Source organism: Meleagris gallopavo, chromosome 2 (genome assembly GCF_905368555.1).
Source record: "Meleagris gallopavo chromosome 2, MGAL_WU_HG_1.1, whole genome shotgun sequence".
Lineage (NCBI taxonomy): Eukaryota > Metazoa > Chordata > Aves > Galliformes > Phasianidae > Meleagris > Meleagris gallopavo.
In genome coordinates this window covers 57,514,497-57,533,578 of record NC_139405.1, presented here as the reverse complement: position 1 = coordinate 57,533,578, position 19,082 = coordinate 57,514,497, and the positions used below count along the sequence as shown (strand labels likewise).

Here is a 19,082-nt window from a genome sequence, read left to right as displayed (position 1 = left end):
CATCCTAAGTACTGTGTTCAGTTTTGGGCCCTTCACTACAAGAAAGACATTGAGGCCTTGGAGAGTGTCCAGAGAAGGGCAAAAAAGCTGTTGAGGGTACTGGGGCACAAGTCTTTTGAGGAGCAGCTGAGGGAACTGGGATTGTTTAGTTTGCAGAAGAGGAGGCTCAGGTGAGTTGTTATTGTCCTCCACAACTACTGAAAGGAGATTGTGGTGAGGTGGGAGTCAACCTATTCTCCTGTATAACTAGTTTTAGAATGAGAAGGAACGGCCTCAAGTTGCACCAGGGGAGGTTCATTTCAGGTATTAGGAAAAATTTCTTCTCCAAAGGAGAGGTCATGTACTGGAATGGGCTGTCCAGGAGGTGGTTGAATCACTGAACCTGGAGGTTTTCAAGAAACCTGTAGATGTGGGACATGGTTCAGTGAGCAGTATTCGTGGTAGGTGGACAGTTGCACTAGATGATCTTTTCCATCCTTTGTGATACTGTGATTCCACTATATTCTCCTAGCATGTGATGTGATATGCTCAATAGTAAAAGTTCAGGAAAAGAGGAAGAATGCGACACAGGTTTGACTATGGCATTTGCCTAGTTGGATGTGATTTGGCCCTCCTTTTCAGGAATCTGCCTGCCTAAGTGTAATAGTGACTAGATTCCTCTTGTTGCTTTGCCTTCATATACAGCTTTTGCTTTTCCTTTAAAACTGTTATTACCTTGATCCATTAATCTTTTTCCTTCTAGGAGAGGGATGGGGTGAGAGTTAGAGTTGTTTGGCTGTTGTCTGGGGTTAACTCACCACAACTCCACTGAAAGTTATGGATGAATCTTAAAGCATTCGATAAAAGAAGTTTGTGCCTTAAGGCATTTGGCAGAAGAATTTAGGAGTATGGCTGCAATATTCTTTAAAAAATTGAGAATCAAATGGGAACCAAAGCTGACAAGAATGAAGCACAACAGCGATCGTATGTTTGAAGTACTGATTTAGTTTTAATTTGTCTTTTCATACATTCATTATCCGAAATATTTTAATATCACGAATTACTCGTGTTAATCTAATATCTGAACATCCTTTAAATCCTGTAGATCCTCTGTATTGTGCATACAATTCTATCTGTCTCATCTATTCTACCATTACCTGACTGCTAAAATTTTTTGAATGGATCCATATTGCTTCATTTAAGTTCTAGCAGGCAAAATGAGCTCTATTCCTCTACATTTCCATAAGGTTTACATACTTTAAGCTGTTAGCAGAAATTATCAAAACAAAGATTTTATTTTCCAAAGAGAGACTCTAACTAACTACAATAAAATTTCTTTTGAAAGAAAAACTCAGTGGAAATTTTTAAATATTCAGTAAGTTTCTAGAAGGGAGGATTACTCTAACTACAGAATGAATTTGTCTTTTTCTTACTGAACCCAAGAGACAAAGGGGTTAAGACCAGGTATTTGGCACATTGAAAGACTAATCATGTGCTTGAACCCCAGTCTGAACAGAGATTAATTATTAAACAAGTAGTTAGTTAGGTGATTGAATATTACCTGCAAAGCACCGCTCATCTCCTTGAGGCCCTTCTATGGTTAACTGAATTGAGCCAATTAGACTGACTGTCTCTTCAATGAGTTGTGACCTATCAATGGTAATAGCTTATTATGATGATAAATGAACCTATCTCTCAAACTGAAGCCAGAGTATACACTTCAGCAGTTTCTCTGAATCACAAGGCCATTACCTCTCAACTTCAGATTGACAGAAGCATCAGCAATGGGAGTAAATAGTATGCATGAATAGACACGGGTGATTGTTGGACCCAAATGAATGTATTTACAATTATTCTTGGTGAAGTTGTTTTGTTTGTTTTTATGGACCTGCCTGAACACTCTATATTTGCTAGAAGTACCTAGCATTTCTCACAATATGTGCAATATCACTCCTGTCTCCTGAGATGGCTGGATGAATTTCTGATTGGTATCTTGCCTTTTCAGTCTCAGGGGCACTCTATATTGTGATGTAAGAGAATACTTTCTTTTTCTAATTGAAGAGTCTGTTTTATTTGTTTTGCCTTCTCAATCTTATCAATTTGCTGTCCAGAAATAATTTCCTCATAATAACACGAAAGTTAGAGGGATTGTAACACTACCAGTATTTTTCATTAATTTCTTTCATAGTTTTGAAATCTTCAAATGTCATGAAATATCTAGAATGGTTGTGGGTCACTTCTTTGTTTTGTTTAACTATTTTTGGGGACAGGAATTTTTTCCAATGAAAGCAGTTGTTTCAACAACTTTCTGTACAAGTTTTCTTCTGTTGTTTTTTTTTTTTGTGTATTTGTTTGATTGATTTATAGTTAAGGATTTCAATCTATTTTCATTAATTTAAAATAACAGTGCCCAGTCATATATGGTTTCAATTTACCATCCAAAAACAAGAACTTGGTTATAAATATCAAATTTTTAGTTAATTTCCCAAGAGAAATGCTTTTATAAATTTTTGAACTATATTTTGCTGATGAACAAGATAGCTACAGTCTGCTCTGAAAGGATGGCCTGGAGCAAGGACTTCATTGGATGAAGACTTTAAGCTATGCAACTGGCCAGAAAGCAGAGGAATACTATCTATATCCATCCTCCCTCTTTAATGTGTATTTAATAGGATAAAACATCTGCAATTCTAAGTTTGCTTTGCCATGAACTGGATGACACCATTAATATTGCAGCAATATTAATACATATAAATACTTTGAATAGTAGTACATAGTTTTCCATCAGTATTTTATTTCCCATGCTCCAGAAAGCCATAGTATAATATTTAATTTACATTAAGGGGATTGATTTTTGTTTGTTTGTTTGTTTGTTTTTGGTTTTTTAGAAATCAGGTTATCAAGATCTGTTATGTTATTAAGGGAACATTTTCTTCTTACATGTTTTGACTAAAATTAGACAGTAAACAGCTATGCATACGTCTAGTTTAAAATGTTTGCCATGTTAAAAGAGCAGACAAAACCCAGAAAAGTTTTAGCTATGGAAAACAATATTTCCTAATTTAATAAACCAAGACAGTCTAAACTAATAAAACAGGTGGAATTAAACGGTGGGTTTTTTTTTAACTTGCAAAGTAGATTTGTGTCAACAGATGTCCTTAAAGCTAATCAAATAAATAGAAACATTGTTTAGTCAGCTGTGTCTTATTACTTAAGTGTTTGAGTTAATTCTGTTTAGTCTACTGTGATGAAACATGCTTTTGAGAATGAATGTTCCACAGATTTATTCTTGTGGTTCACGTGATGCTATGTACAATCCAGTAAATTACTCCTCTCTTTCATAGATGATGTGGTAGTTCAGCTGAGGTAGATGCACAAAAATATAGTTTTGTCAGTCTCTTGTGTCTTTAGTTTTATGTCATAACACATATGCATTTGAATACAAATAGCTTTCTACATTTGTCTCAACTCTCCAATAGAAATATGGATGTATGACACAAAGTATTCAAGAGACTAAAACTAGCCACACGGAATTAAATACACTTAGAAAGTTAGAGATATGAGGATGATCGAGGCAACCTTTCTTAAGCAAACTTCAAGATTTTACATGAAAGCTAGCTCGGAATTCTTCATTCAAATACTCACTTGGAGATTTTCTACCAAACATTTTCAAATTTTCTTTTAGAAAAATTGCAGTGAGATATTTTTTTCATAGTTTGGCCGGTGACTTTGCCAGATCAATTCTTCTGAGCCTGTCAAATGTTAATGTAGATCTTCTGAGGTACTGCGGCATGCATTTGAGGATCTGTAGTTTGTATATTTTCTTTTGTTACTGGAAAGAGATTAGTTGCAGTTGAAAATTATTAATATTTGGTAACAAGCCCAGCAACTCAAAAATCTATTCTTCCCAATGTGACTGTGATCAAATAGATAACCTAACCAGCAAATCATCAAATGCATTACCAAGCCTTCACAGAACTCTGTGGGGAAAAAAAAATCATCTCTTTGTCTGCACATTCAAGGAGATAAATTGCATCTGAAAGACTTAAGAGAGTCAAAAGAGTTCAGATTCCAAGTCTCAGAGTATATGCTGACCATCCCCTTAGTGAGATGCAATTCCAAATTAAGTAGAAGTACATCCACTGTTTCATAGCAGTCTAACCAAACTCTGAAACCTTTATGAAAATGTTTGCTAAAACACAGTTGCTATTGCATTTCAGAATTATAAATCTAATGGTTTTGTGCAAGTTCCAGACAAAAGTATGTTCACATTAGAAAAGCATTTCCACATTTTCAATGTAAGCTTTTGTAAAACCAAAAATTCTCATGAAGTTCACACATTTTACTGTAGAGAATGAAGAATTTTCCCCTTCAGTTATACATATTTTGACTCATTCTGTACTTTTGGACTACTGTCTGTAAACCTTGCTCATTGCCATTGAGAGTATTGCTCTAAGCATAGGTTCCATTTAGAAAATGGTTGTTAAATGATAAATGAAATGAGCTACCACAATTGAACCTTTTATTTTCCTGAATGCTGCTAAAAACTAAAAAGTTCTAGAAATCTGTGGGTTTTTTTTTCTGTTTTCTTCCAAAGATTCCTGTTTTTTACCAGAAAATGCATTTAAATTGTTCTGTAGGTTTCCCTTGTGTAATTTGAATATTCAATTCATTTAAACAGATTTCTGTATAAAAGATATGCAGAACTTGTAGCTGTGTTCTGCGGTTTTATTTATGTTTACAGAAGACAAGTTAAACAGATTTTTGATCTTACCTACTAAACTCCTTCTCCTTGTATTTTTACACCACAAATACAATTTCATATTCAAATGACAAAGTCTTCACAAAGCTGAAAAATCATCTATAAGATTCTCTATTTACGTACCTGAGATTTTTTCTGCAATGATAGGGGAGATCAATAGTAAAAATATGTCTAGTGACTATAGTCACCCATGTCTTCAGAAATGAAGTTCCAGCCTCCCAGAACTTGAATTCTTTTTAATTTGGGAAGGCTCACCTTACATAATTACTAAGGCATATATATTGCTGCTGCAGCATTTCATAAAGCACTGAAAGTATGAGCTATTTACCAAAATGTGTTCACTTTACCTGAAGAATATAGTAAATTTAAGCTTCTATGCCAAAGCAGGATTTATTTTGGTCTAGGCAGGTAGTGACTGGCACTTTAGAATAAGTGAATGTTAATTAATGCTTCATTAATGAAAAATGATCCATCATAATGAGTATTGTTGTCTGTGCGGAATTATGATAAAATACTTATAAAGGGATAAATGACATCCATTGCAAAACCTAATATATATCATTATGTATATAATTATGGTCAGTGTTAAAACAATGAATACCAAATGAATGAGTAATAAGAGGGACACTAAAGCTAAATTTTATTCATTATTCATGATGGTAAAAATACGTAATTTTTATCACAGATTTATATCATAACATGTACGTATACAAGTTGACTGTAATGTGGGACCATCTGGAAAATTTGAACAGTGCAGTGAAAAGTTCTCAACCACTGCATTAGAAGGACTTTTTAATATTTTTTTTTTAATGCAAAATGTTGAAAGTTCAAAGGAAGTAGTTTGAATACTGCCCCATAGGCCATAAATCTTCTTTTCTTTTGTATACAAAGCAACTTAAATGGAATTCCCAGCAATATGACAGTGGCAATTAAGCAACCATTTTATTGTTGGTATGCTTTATTATCCTGTGTGAACAAAAGAGTGAATAGTAAGAGACATGAGCTTCCCTAATAAGTAGTACATCACCTTGGGACAGCATTCAATGTCTTTTTAAGAGCAGAGATAAAAGATTCAGTAAGCTAGCTCCAGCTATGAGTAACTGGTGGGTTCAATGAGCTCCTCAAAGTTCCCAAGATTGTAACTGTTGTCCGTAGCCCTAATTTGCCATTGTAAGCTTTCTGAGAATATGTAACAGGTTCTCTTAATTAATTCATTCATTCCTTGTTAGTTTTTGTTCCAATTCTCCACAAGAAGATTTAGATAGCTACATGCTGTAGAGATAATTGTGTTGTTAATGACTGAACCTAATATATCACATGTTCACACTGAGTTCTTGTGTTTAGGGAGCAGAAAGGGAAAAAGTGGAGTTCATGGGAGAATTGTATCTAGGAACACTGGATGCATATTTGTGTATTATCTGATTTTGATTTAGATAGTTAAGAAAAAAATGAAGTGATTATTAGGTAGTTTTAAAAGGTTTCTTATTTTTTTTATTTGTTTTTGTGTTTATTTTGGGTTTGTTTTTTTAAAGTAACTAAAGTGAAAATTCTCCCATTTTATTTCAGTCTGTATCAGGTATACAGTTACAGATCTTTGATCTAGATCTATATTAAGTTATCTGTTCTTTGGATCTGTGTTAGGTATTCTACAGTGGCTCTGTGGAAGAATTTTAACCTGCAGAGCATTTCATATGAAACAGGAACACAATGTGTAATAAAGCAGTAAACTGCAAACAGAAGAGGAATTTGTCCTGAGAGGGAGTTCATAGATTTAGGAAGGGATATCATAGATTCTTGCAAAGTAATTTTATTTGGTTCTTCAGGAAATACAGAGAGAGCAATATATTATCTTCTGAGTATGTTTTTTTTTATTAAGACTGTGAGGCACCGCAAGAAAAGTTTATATGTCCAGTTCTTGGCATAAAATAATGAACCTTCTGTATGTTTCAGAGAAAAAGACAAAGTCTGAAAAAACAACATATCATAGAATCACAGAATTACTTTGGTTTGAAGGAATCACCTAATCCCCTCCCGTGGGTAGAGTTACCACCCAGTAGATCAAGCTGCCCAAAGCCCCATACAGTGTGGCCTTGAATGCCTCCAGGGATGAGACACCCACATCTCCAGGGCTTCACCACGCTCTGAGTAAAATATTCCTCCTAACATCTAATCTAAATCTTTCCTCTTTTAGTGTAAAGCCATTCTCCCTTATTCTATCACTACCAAAATGTGTAAAAAAGTCTGTCTGCCTTCTGTTTATAATCTCCCTTTAAGTACTGGGATGCTCCAATGAGGTCTTCCAGGAGCCTTCTCTTCTCCAAGCTAAACAAGCCCAGCTCTTCTTAGAAGAGGTGCTTCAGCCCTGTGGTCATTTTCTCAGACTTGTCTGGACCCTCTCCAACAACTCTACATCTTTCTTGCACTAGGAACCCCCAGAACTAGATGCTGTACCCCAGACAGGGCCTCACAAGGGCAGACTAGAGGGGAACAATCACCTCCCTCTTTCTGCTGGCCACTCCTCTTTTGATGAAGCCCATGTTACTGTTGGCCTTCTGGGCTGAAAGCATACTGCTGGCATGTGTCCAGCTTTTTTATTTGCTAGGACTTCCAGATCTTTCTCTGCAGGGCTGTTTGCAAGGAGTTCTCCCAGTCTGTACTCATGTCTAGGATTGCCCTTGTCTTTATTAAATGTCATCAAGTTCTCATGGGTGTACTTTTCCAGCCTGTCCAGGTCCATTTGGATGGCATCCCTTCCTTCTATTTGTCAACTGCACTACTTGGCTTGTTGTCAACATTAAGCTTGGTGAGGATACACTCAATCCCATTATCTAGGTAAAGATGTTGAAGAGTAAATGCCAAGGAAAATATTCTTAAGAAGCATGTAAAGGCATGGTGGCACTTGATTTCTTACTCTCCTAACCTCATTTTCTGTCCTGGTTACCTCTGAACTGATGGTGGTGTCTTTGTATTTAAAAAGCTTCCATTATCCTAGCTGTATATTCAAGTCTTTATCATGTGAACATCCAGCAAGAAACGTGGGATTCATTTGGGGTACAATCTCAGTCTGTAACAGCCTACTCTTTACTTCTCTCTACCAATGTTATATGATTTTGAAAATGTTTTCTCTTGCCTCAGTGCAGCTATTAAATATCCTTTATTTTTTTTTTTTTTTCAAGTGACAAAAAAGTGCCTTTTTTCAGGTTGTAATGCTGCTTTACTCTAACCATCTACACTGGTAAATTGGATAAGTTGCCTAGAGGCAAAATCATCTGTAAAGAAATGTAATTATTTTCTTTGAATTCAAAGCACAAATTACTATATTTGTTTCTCATCTTCTTGTTTAAGTTGCAGCTTTGCTCTCTGCTACATCATATGCTGATCAGAAAGAAAGAAAATATTTTGAGATTATAACATAGGAAAAACCTTTTAAATGTCTCTTTTTTGGGGGGGAAAAAGACGAGTTATTTCTGCCTTCACATTACAATCTTCTGCTAAATAGTTAAAACATTTATGTTAACAGTGATTAGAATCTATATGTCCTAGGAGTTAATGCATTTTATAATTTTGCTGTCATAAAGACTTCAAGAAATTTTCAATTTCTCTGAGTCAGATTAGTATCAAAGTAAGCAAAGAAACAAAGTATTGTTATTGCTTCTCTAGTTTATCTAGTTAATGTATCATATACTAACTTTTGGGGTTGGATTATATAAAAAGCAGTGGGCCTTGGAAACAGATCTGAGTTAGCTAAAAAAAGACTGAAGAAGGGGAAGTAATAAATCAAATCAAGTAGAATCACAGGAGGATGCAGAAAAGAATAATTAACATAACTACTTTCTGAGACACAGTCTGGCTTTTCATGAGTGGGTTCATGCAACAGAAATAGTGGTTAAAAAAAACACAAAAACTGTTCTTACTTCTATTGCAGAAATGTGATGAATATTGCATTCTCTAAAACCAGCTCTTTTCTGACTGAGAAGTTCAGTTTTGTAGGATGGTTAATTGCAAAATAAATAAATAAATAAATAAATAGATTGTGAATACATCATTTTATTTGTCAGGTCCTCATGTGCAGCAGTGTTCTCAGTACTTCTGTAGAGATGCACCATTTCATGACATTTTGCACACTATCAGCATTGGCTATGAGGAAGATAAGAGATACATTGTTCCCTGATTTCTTTTTTTAGGCCTTAAATATCTTCTTGGGACAGGAAAGAGTAAAGCAGCGTGTGTACTCAAAACAGAGCTGAGATTTTTGTTCTTGAGTGTGTACTAAATCTTAAACTATTCTGCTTTGGTATTGTCTTCTGCATTCTTGTAGGCACCAGAGATTACAGCTAGCCAGTCTTCAGTTGGTGAACATTATTCCTCTGCTGTTTTTTGTATAGTGGGATCCAGACTAAAACATATAGATGTCTAAACATTTATTCCTTGTTGAAGTATCTAGTTTTACATGTGCATACATATGTTAGGTGACTTATTAAGCCTTTTAGATGTAAATACACTGCAAAACTGAGAACAAACCCCTCCACAGTAGACCTTACTGCTAGAGGACTATAATCAGTTATAAAGATCTTATAGATATGCTCAAAGGGAATTGTGGAGTTCTGGTACATTTTCTATGATTTTGGGAGGCAAGTAAGTGAATAGCTGTCCTGTGCAAAAATACAAGACAGAGGAACCTTAGCAAGTTAATCACTTCAGAGTTCCTCCTCCTTTCCAAAAATGAGCAATGTTAGTAGATTAGTGCTATGAAAACAATCTGACCCAAGAGATGCTTGTGCTGTAGGGACTGAGGATTAAGTACAGCTCCAAGAGTCAATTCACTTAATAACTTCTCATGTTTGAAGTTATATTATCCACTTTTCTATCTTTTATAGAATCCAGCTAAGCTGTATCAATATCCTGAGTAAATGTGGCTTTCTATTTTGGGATGACATTTTTCTACTTGGCAGGATATTATCTTCATACAACATTTGTACTGTATGGTACTAATTTGTGTTTGTCTGGGAAAAGTTGTCTTAAATTTTGCTCAATGAATTAAGACTTCTATTACTTTAGACATTTTTAAATGTTCTTAAAACATCAAACACCTCCTCGTTTTACTGTAAAATGATACTGAATAGAAGAAGTAGGTAGGAAAAAAGCAGGTTCTAGAGTAGTTTCTGTATTAAATTAAAGTACGAGTGTTATTTAGGTCATGAGCTTCTCATTCCAGCAGGCGTAATAAAAGTGATTTTGCTAAAATTGTGCACATAGACTACTGTATTCAGCCATAGAATGGCATTTGAATGGAATGGATTTTGAATACAGATTGCTAATGAGAAAAACTATTTGCAAATTAGTCCTTGAGATATTTTGTCAAAAATATTATTCATGTGGATGCTTTAAGAACACACCCGAATTAACAAAACAAGCATTGCCATGGACCTGTTCTCTAGAGTTGAGGCCATTAATGTGAGTATACTGTTGACACCCTATGCTGTTGTATCAGTAGCAACTATTTAAAAAATAAACTATGTAGTAGTATAATTAATAAAATTATTACTTTACACTACTTTTTTCTTCCATCTTCCAGAAGAGAATTGTCCCATCCAAACTATAATTTGAGAATGTATCCTAACCCTTTACTGCTTTGCAAATTATTTCCAGGAGAATTTAGGAGAATGTCAGTACCTGTTTTAATGATTTTTAAGTATAGCAATTAAGCTTCACTGCTCAGACCCATGCTTACCATTTTGTGAATGTTGCTGAAGAGTATCAAGCCACTTACACCTCATCGTTATGTTGTCTAGCATTTCCACCTCTGAGAATTCTCATTAGTATGTGAATATTTCAGACTAACAAAATACTTACATCCTGTTTGAGTTAAGCTACCTACTGTAGCCAAATAATTGTGCCTGAAAAGTATGCTACTGAAGAAGTATAACTTTATTTTTATTTTGGGTCACTCTCAACACACTGTTTTCTCATTCAGAAAAATACTCTCTGGAAGACCAGTTTTTTTTATCTGTTGATATTTAGAGACTACTTTTGATACTTTTTCCCTGAATACAGGCCTCTATGCTCATATTTTGAAATTGTCCAGAATTAAGCAGAACTGCAGTTGTATTTAGAAAAACTCTGAATTGCGTTAATTGTTTGATGATGACTGTCACCAATGAAAACACTTTTAAGCAGTTTAAACAATTCAGATTTGCTTGCTCATTGTGGAGATTATCAAATGAACTTCCTAAATGTGGAAACTTTGTCAAAGAATTAGTTCTATTCCGGTGTGTTCAGTTACAAGTCAGTCTTGTTGGCTCCTCATCAAGGGGAGAGACAAGTTTCCCGAAAGGAAATGAAAGTTTCTCAAAGGGGAATGCATAGTTCTAACTCACTCATGTTTGAGTGTTGGTATACTATCTTCTTCTCCATTGATAGTAGAGGGTTAACGATATTGTCAGATCTCTAAAAGTAAATTAGGCGTCTAACATCAGCTGGAGTTAGGTTACCTTCAATTCACACTTTGACTTTAAAGTATTTCACTTTCACAATATTCTAAAATGCTGACAGAAAGTAGATAAAAGTGACCAAAACCGCATTCCATTAATGAGAAGTACCTTAGTTTCTCATTTCTTCTGCTATCACCAATGTGATGTAAATGTTCCAAACCAATTTTAAATGTTCTGTGTTAGGTGTTAATAACTGAAATGCTGAAGACTGCTTCCAACCTTCAAGTTAACCCAGGTATCTCTCTATATAATAAGCCATTATTTTTTGTACAGTTTTGCACCAACTTGATGCCTTGTATCACTGAAAAATTCAGTATCATAGAACGGTTTGATTTGGAAGGGATCTTTAAGATAATCTAGTTCCAACCCCCCTGCTATAGGCAGGAACACTTCTTGCTAGACCAGGTTGCTCAAAGCCCCATCCAGCCTGGCTTTGAATGCTTCCAGGGAAGGGGCATCCACAACCTCTTTAGGTAACCTGTTCCAGTGTCTCACCATGCTCACAGTAAATAATTTCTTCCTAATATCCTGATCTAAATCTACCTTCATCCAGTTTAAAGCCATTGTCCGTCATCCTGTTGCTACATACTCTTATAATAAATATCTCTCCAGCTTTCCTGTATGCTTCCTTCAGGTACAGGCAGGCCACTAAAAATCACCCGCAATCCTTTTATAGGCTGAAGCCCCAGCTCTCTCAGCCTATCCTCGTAGGGGAGATACTCCACTCCTCTGATCATCTTTGTGTCTCTTCCCTGGACCCTCTCCAACAGCTTGATGTCCTTGTGTTGGAGGCCCTGGAACTGGATGTAGTATTCCAGGTGGGGTCTCACGACAGCAGAATAGAGGGGCAGAATCAACTTTCTCAACCTGCTGGTCACTCTTCTCATTTTGCAGTCAAGGATACAGTTGGCCTTCTGGGCTGCAAGCACATATTGCTGGCTCATGTTGAGTCTTTCATCAGCTGACTCCCCCAAATCCTTCTCCTCAGGGCTGTCATCCTGTACCTAGATAGATTCCCAGTAAACCTTAGTTACTTAACTTCTTTAAGAATTAATATAAATTAAATATGCTGAAACCTGCATAAATATTTGTGCCACCCAAGGCAGTATAAGAATAGAGGCAGTTCATGTCACAAACTCTATAATGTTCTGAGGCCTACCCCTGTTGAGCAGACATTTCTCTTTTCCAAGAGATCTGCAAATGTTACTGCACGGTGGAGGCATTTGTAGTACTTATTGAAGTAAGAAGCCAAATTATACAAATATACAACATTCAATTGTATACTCACTTAACATGGAAATTTAGCTTCGTGCATTGGCTTCAGTGAGATTTGAGATCTCTGGAAGATCACTTATTGGTGGCTGGAATGCTGAAGAAATAATTCTTGGATCTGATTTTTTTATTATGAATTAAATGCAGGATTTTAAAAGCCATAGGCTGCAATTTTACCATTTTGTTGATCAGAATATTTCAAAATAAAACCTTTACACAGAGCAAATATCAGACCCTGATACTTCTTTCTGAGCACCACTGTTTGTGCAAATTGCTGTGCATTTGATTACATTTCACTATAGAAATGAAGTATTTTGGGGAAAAAAAAAAGTTAAAACTTTCATTATCATATTGAGAATGCATGGGAATTTTATACGTAAGACTGTGAAATCTCCCCAGATAAACTTATAGAGAGAGAGAATTTCCTGCAAGTGTGTTTGTTAGTGGTATACAAATAAATGCTTAAAGTTTTATGTGCAAAGCTTTTTACAAGAATGCGACAGCGTCAAAGATAAAAAAATGCACAAGTGTTTGCACAAGCTGTTCTGCATGTCACACAGATGCTGTATATTTTTTTAAGTTTGTTTCCCAAGTACAGCATACTTAAATTTTATAGGCTTAATAATTCTAATAATCTGATGTCCTGCAGATGTTTTATTTTTGTAGATTTAAGCATAGCATACTACTCCCCACTGTTTTCCATTCCATTCTTTCTTCTACCTAACAATAAATCATTTAAATGTTTTGAAATTTATCTACATGCAGACTTAACTCATGAAATATACTGACTACAAAATTCTTAACATACTTAACAGACTTGATAGAGTGCAAAACAGTTAGAGGAAAGATCTACTTTTCCACGTTTTAAGTAATAGTAGCTCTTAGAATCATAAAATCATAGAATGGTCAAGGTTGAAAAGACTTCTGAGATCATCCACTCCATCTGTACCACATCTACATATTTCCTGAACACCTCTATAGTCGGTGACTCCACCACCTCACTGGACAGACTGTTCCAGTGCCGACCGTTCTTTTGGAGAAGTTCATCCAACCTGAATTTCCCCTAGTGTATCCTGAAGCCATTCCCTCTAGACCTATCACTAGTTACTTGAGAGAAGAGGCCTACCTATCCCCACCTCACCACAACCTCCCTTCAGATAGTTATAGAGAGGCATCCCTGAGCATCCTTTTCTCCAGGCTGAACAATCCCAGCTCCCTCAGCTGCTCCTCATAAGGCCTGTGCTCCAGACTCCTCACCAGCTTTGTTGCCTATTGCTAACTTGTCCTGGATACTAACTCTTCAGAGACTGTTAGCATAATCTCCAGCTCTTCAGATATCAAGAGATATCAGAGATATCAAGTTGGCACTTCATGTTTCAAAAAAATACTGATCTCCTGTTTGCAGAAATGCTCAGAAATCAAATTCATGGAACTACATCACATTCTCTCTGCAGGAAATCTGCAATATTTGATTCTGAAATGTCTTTGAAAAAATAAGCTGTAGTTAGGGAAAGGAATGGTCTGTCTAGCCTGATAAGTGGTCTGCAGCAGTGACCAATACTGGATATGTATGGAATAATATTAGCAAGCAAGCACTCATCAGTGTGGTCCAATGTACAGCAATTTGCAGAAAGTTCCTAAGCTAGAGAGTAGTTCTGTTATAATCTTGGGTAGGAGAATGAAGTGCATTTTGTTGTGTATATGTATGTTTTGTTCATAACTGATTTACTTCATTCTTAAACTGTAATTGGTAGTTAATGTTAGAGGTTGTGAAATAATAATGGATGGTTCAGAAAAACCAGGTGGGATGAGACGGGTGAAGAAAAGGGATTCATACATCAGTAAAGGGGATGATGCCTATGGAGGACTGAAAGGCATGTTGAAACTAATCTCTGTCTGTTCAAACTCTTCAGTAACAAAATCTACGAAATTTTGTTGTCAGCATTGGGGAGGGGAATTTGTCCTTTGTCCAAGTAAAATGCGGATGATCTGGAACGTGTTGCTGATTCAAGTCAAGGACTTCCAGCCTGTAGATAGATGTTGTGACAAATTAACTCCCTGACTATATAATTAAGTTCCTATGTTAGTATTATTTAAATATACGTTAACATTCGAGAAAGAGTTTATGGTGTTTTCCTACTGTGACTAGAAACTTGTATAACTTTGTGTAGGTCACAGTCCTCATCTAACATATTTTAAACAGCATTGAGTTAAGCTCAACATTTTAAATCATTTTTCTCCTAATGCTATAGTGAAATAATAGCTCTTTTATCAACATTTTATCTTCCAGCTATAAAGTTAATTGTTACTTCAGTCTACACCATTTGCATTAAATCTAAGGCAGCGTGAAACCCTGCTAAATATTAAAGAGTTTGAGATTGAGGCAGAGAATTTACATTGTTCATCAAAACTTGTTTTATTACGATCTAGCATCCGGGCTTACATTAGAAGTGAGCAGAAAACATACATTGCCAACAAAAATAAGGAAGAAAAAACACAGTCAACTAAATGAAATTTAAGTTGGAATATAAATCACATTAATCACACTCAGAAGACTTTGTATTTATATATTATATATGAACCATACACAAGGATATTGACTCATTGTGAAATTTATGGCTAATGGTAACATCAAAAATTCAAAAGATATTGAAGGGAAGTCAAGGTTGATATCTTGTCTCAAATGTAAAGTGAAAATTGTTTTTCCAACCTATCTGTTGAAATTCAGGATAAAAACTTTAAGAAATGTCACTGAAATAAAGTATATAGTAGTGAATAATAAGAATTCCTAAACTCTATTAAATTCAAGATTGAGGCACTGCTATTTAGCTTTAACGATCTTAGAGCATGTAATGAAGTTCTATTCTGATACTTCACTGTTTTAGGTTGCAAAATTGCAGTTATTCTTTGATTCTTTGTTGCTTATAACACTGAAAGCGATAATGATTTCATCATTCTTCTGGTCTTCAGCGCACACAAGATACTGTCACTCTGCATTCTCCATTCTCCAAGGATCTAAGTGAGAAAACATTAATCAATCAGTTGTTAGAAACTGAACTTGCCTTGAGAGAAATAGATAACTTAAAGTGATTGCTCTGCTTCTTGTAATACTTAATTATTTAAATATTACAGCTAGTATATGTTAAACATATTTGTCCTGACATTACAGTAGGCAATACTCTCATCTTTACAGAATTAATATATATGAATTTTTACTGGCATGAAGAGGGATATATTGTCAGATATTTTGAGGCACCTACTTTATGGAGAGCATCTCAAACACAAATATACTCCATATATTGATAAAAACACACATTTCCCCTCATGCACATATTTATTCTTCTCTCAGATTAGATTGTTATTGTGTCAAATGTTTTTGTAATATTCTACATCTGTTTTTTTTCTACCAAAACACTGTTTCAGTTCCAACATTATAAAGGATCTTCGATCTTTATTAGTAGGTATTGATGTATCCATCAATTTTCAACTGGAGCCCAAAGCAGAGTAAGACTTAAAGAAAACAGGAAGAACTGAGCCTATGTAACGGAAAATATACATAAATAAAATTTATGTGAACTGAAGCCACAGTGTTAAGTAGCTAACAGGCAGCTGCTATATGGAGGAAAGAAACTTGTTTTTGTCATGTACATGATGAATAGGACAAAAAAGAGTGAGCTGAAATAACAGCAACAAGGGACAGGTGACACATTAGAAAAAGTTTTGGCCAATAAATATTAATAATTCAAATACACAGAGGAAGTTACTGAAGCTTCATCACAGATGTGTTTGAGAATGTTTACAGAGGGACATATTTGTCTACATATTAATACATTTCATAGGAATCTACTGAGCTTTCAGTTTTACACCTCATATTTTTCTGATACTAGCATATTTGACATTTTCAAATGTATAATCTCATAGCCTTACTGAAAAAGGAATTTTTGGTCAAGATCTGCTGCAGCAAATCAGCACCACTTTTGGTATCAAGTTTACACAAGAAATGAATTTCAGGATCCTTAAGACTTTCAAAATTCTGTTAGGAGACAAATTGTAATATACCATATATATGAAGCTAAGAATTTGCCATTAGTTCAACTAGTGTTTAATGAAGGTTTAAATTATCTAATTAATATAGAAAAGCATTATTAATAGTACAGTTAGATTTTTTTTGTATGAGAAATCTTGCTTTCTGTTATCTACTTGAGGACTTATGCTGAAACATTCTGTTCCTGATGGACTGTACCCCGTTCAGAGGACTTATGCTGGAGCAGTTCTAGAAGAACTGCAGCCTTGGGAAGGAGTTCATGAAAGGCTGAATTCCAGGGGAAGTATCGCATTCTGAAGCAAGGGAAAAGTATGAGGAAGGATGAAGCTTTAGGAACTGATTGCAAGAATCATTTCCATTGTGCCACTCAGGGGAGGAGGTAAGAGTCACGTCAATAAATTAAAGTAACTTTCCCCAAGTTGGGTTTGTTTTGCCTGTGAGTATATCTCCATCCTTATCTTGACCCAAGAACGTTTTCATCTTATTTTATCCCTGTTCTGCTAAAAAAGGGCAGTAAGAAGACAGCTAGATGGACAGCTGGCAGGCAGGTAATGTTAATACATCAGAGTCTTCCAAACTCAGACAATGCCTTCAGTCCTAATATTTATGTTGGTAGCATTTACATCACCAGCCTTTCAAGACTGAGCATCATATCTATCCATCATTGTTAACACTTCAGCTGATCAGTTTTAGTTAAGCTCTTCTACCTGAACATCATTAAATATCCAATGGTGTGTTCTTGCTTTTAGGAAGGATCAAGAAAAGAACTGCAGTCCACCACCAAATTTCTGTTTTTCAGTTAGTTAACTGTTGCAACACTAGTATCCCCCTCCTTATGTTGATTGTTCTTTCAGGGTCTATGTGTATTTTGTCTTTCATTTAAATTTTTTCTGCATCCTAATTATATTTTGGTCCAAGATCTTGAGTCAGGGCATTGTCTAAAAAGTGTCAGATCTATCCTTCCTTCTTTCATATTCACAATGAATGAAATTAGAAATATCTATTTTCAAGAAGGCAGTGCCCAAGAAGGAAGCTGTCTGTCATCAAAAGTGTGAAGTATCCTTATTTATAATAACAGCAGCTAGGTAAAATACATTTAGTGCAATTTTAATGTAAGTCAAGAGATTTCTTTTTGAACAGTCCATAAAACTGAAAGAAGAAAAAGTGTGCTAGCATTCATAGAAAAAGTGAATTGAAAAGGTCTGTAATAGCTAATAAGGTCTAGTATATCCTTTGGAAAGATAAAAAAGTTAGTGTTGAATTAAGATGATTAATGTGAATATGCAGAAGAAAAATTTTCAGTAGAAAAAAAATCACACCATTTTATTTTCATTGCTGTATGTGAATTCTTACTTTGTATTCATCCTATACATACATTATGATAATGTCAGCTTTTTTTTTTTTGCAACACTAGACTGTGCATTTATTCTCATCTAAGATATGAGGATTATATTACTTTTTAGATGCCTCTGATATTTTCAGAAGATTAAAATAGAGTACATATAGGGCAATGTTATCACATAGTTTTCATGCTCAATTTGTTGTGCAGTGTATTCTGTAGCCAAAGGAAAAGAAATATCTGACTTTTGTAAAGTGTATTTATGAAGAGAATAGGAAGCTTTCTTTGAAATACATGACAGTCGCTTAAATCCATGTTACACCTTTTGCAAGAGTACTTACAAAATACCACATGATGAAGTGCAGAAAGATAACAGACCTGAGAGCGTTTAATCTTAGCAGAACTTTTACCTACTTGCATAAAACAAAATTCTTGTTTTAGTAATCACATTCACGCTCTCTATTTTAATATGCTTCATGGTTTATGACTTCCATGGAGCTTATGTCAACATAAGACTGATGTTGATACTTTCAGCAACTTAACCAGGGACTTTTTCTACTAGAAGACAAAGTACATAATTTGTTAGGAAAGATATACCTTCTAGTCTGGAAATTGAAGATAATGAACCTATAGGAACAGCTGACAATAAGCGCCAACGTGAATTGTCTTCCTGTAAAACAACATAATTTTTCTGATCAAGTAATTTAAGGAAGAGTGACATTTATTATGTTTTTCCTTTTTTAAGGAAATAAAACCTTAATTAATATAATGTTAAAAATAGCACACATGAATGTGAAAACCACAAAGATCATAGAGCTAGATTGTCCTCATTATGATGAATGGATTTTCTTTTATTTTTTGGTCAATTCCCACTAAGGCAAGTTGAATTGATGGAATAACTTATTTTCTGGAGAGTTCATGAAGAAATGCCATTTTTCCTTTCTCACTTAGAAACCAGTTCACTTGTCTACTGCCTTTCTTTTTTCTCTCTCATCTCAATGACTTGATTGCTCACCTTCCTGCCAGTCTTCTAAGAATAAATATCTTTTCTTTATAGAAGATGTTATGTAAGAAATACAAGTAATCCAAACTTTATGGGAAAAAAAAAAAAAACAAACACCAAAAACCTGCAAATATTTTCAGAGAACCTTGGGATGATTTGGGGAAACAAACTTGTTTTTTTTTCTTGGATTT

The 19,082-nt window shown here is 35.0% G+C and overlaps 1 protein-coding gene across 5 annotated transcripts in view; it reads left to right on the top strand.

Annotated features, from left to right (window-relative positions):
- The window catches only part of LAMA2 (laminin subunit alpha 2), a 337,231-nt gene that overhangs the window by 150,888 nt on the left and 167,261 nt on the right, over positions 1–19,082 (top strand). The window lies entirely within an intron of this gene.